At 44.5% G+C, this 1,748-nt stretch overlaps 1 pseudogene; it reads right to left on the reverse strand.

Moving 5' to 3' along the window:
* Positions 1–305: 305 nt before the first annotated feature.
* On the reverse strand, positions 306–423 carry LOC126199838 (5S ribosomal RNA; annotated as a pseudogene).
* Positions 424–1,748: the final 1,325 nt, after the last annotated feature.

Consider the following 1,748-nt stretch of genomic DNA (forward strand, 5'->3'; position numbering starts at 1 on the left):
GAAAATCAGATCAAATACTTTTCCAAAGTGAATGAATGTGAATGGTTTGATTGACAATGATTAATTGGTGCGTGGTAGAGGGTATTTTGTGTGGGGACATTACACACTCCGTCTTCAGGCCACAAGTGGCCCATCGGGACCATCCGACCGCCGTGTCATCCTCAGATGAGGATGCGGATAGGAGGGGCGTGTGGTCAGCACACCGCTCTCCCGGTCGTTACGATGGTTTTCTTTGACCGGAGCCGCCACTATTCGGTCGAGTAGTTCCTCAATTGGCATCACGAGGCTGAGTGCACCCCGAAAAATGGCAACAACACATGGTGGCTCGGATGGTGACCCATCCAAGTGCCGGCCACGCCCGACAGCGCTTAACTTCGGTGATCTCACGGGAACCGATGTATCCACTGCGGCAAGGCCGTTGCCAAAGGGTCTTTGAGAAAAGTAATATTTATGCTAATGATACAATACTGAAACATACTTTATTTTTCTACATAACCTCCGTGCACTTCAACGCACTTTCTTCAATGATTCACAAGTTTTTTTTATTGCGTCGGAAAAAAAGTTGTTTGGTTGCACTCGTAACCAATTTTGCGCCGCATCGAAGACTTCTGCATCGGTTGCAAATCCTCTCCTGAGCGCTACCTTCAATGGTCCAAAAATAATGAAATCGCTTGGAGCCAGGTCTGGACTGTATTGCGGGTGTTCCAGCAGTTCGCATCCCAACTCCTTTACTTTTTCGGCTGTCCGTTTGGCAGATTGAGGCCGGTCGTTAACTTGTGGCAGGATGATGCCTTTTTGCAGTTATCTGCAACGTCTGGATCTAATTACAGGTATCAGTTTAGTTCTCACTGTTCACAATTTCGTCTCTTGGGGTGACACGAACGACTGCCACACATTACATGTCCCAGAAGAGTGTTATCGTAACCTTACCAGTTGACGTTTGATGATTAAATTTCTTAACTTCTGGTGATGATGGTTGTTCCCAAACGATACTCACATCCTTACTTTCCAGTTCGTGATGATGCACCCACGCTTCGTCTACAGTAATGATTTGCTATAAAAGTCCATCTTCCTTGCGATGATAACGTGCCAAATGTTTATGAGACATGTCCATCCTTATTCTGGGCTGACAATTCTTTCGGTATCCACCTTGCACACACTTTCGGGAAATTTAGCCTATCGTGTAAGATGGAGTACGCTGCGCCATGTAAAGTATTGGCGATTTCATCTGCTGTGATTCGTCTCTTTTCCACCACCATACCCACGACGACTTCCAAATTGTCTTCAGCTGTTGACGTTGGTGGCCTACCCGATTTTTCCTCGTCACACAGAGAATTTGTAATCTGTTTGAAGCGCTCTGTCCATTAGTAGATACTGCTTACACGTGTTAGTGTTGTTAGAAATAAACAGCTGTCACCATCTGTACTTGCATTCGACGAATAATATCCGCAGATTTAACACATACTTCAACCCTGGATACTAGCAGTGTTACGAGTCCCTATGGCGTGTAACTGCAGAAGTCCGTCTAGTTTTTGACTACTCCTCGAAATTCCAAAGTGCTTGTGAGGCGATGACAGTATTGACTAACTTCTGAGATGCATTGCGTAATATAATACTTGTGAATCATATTCCAGATACGTCTCTTTAATTAAAACATAGGTGTCAACTGCAAACAGAACTGATTTCTGTTGGATATTATCAGGAAGATCAATGACATATATTGAGATAAGTTGTTGCTGTGGTCTTCA

The sequence above is a fragment of the Schistocerca nitens genome, chromosome 8 (assembly GCF_023898315.1).
Source record: "Schistocerca nitens isolate TAMUIC-IGC-003100 chromosome 8, iqSchNite1.1, whole genome shotgun sequence".
Taxonomy (NCBI): domain Eukaryota; kingdom Metazoa; phylum Arthropoda; class Insecta; order Orthoptera; family Acrididae; genus Schistocerca; species Schistocerca nitens.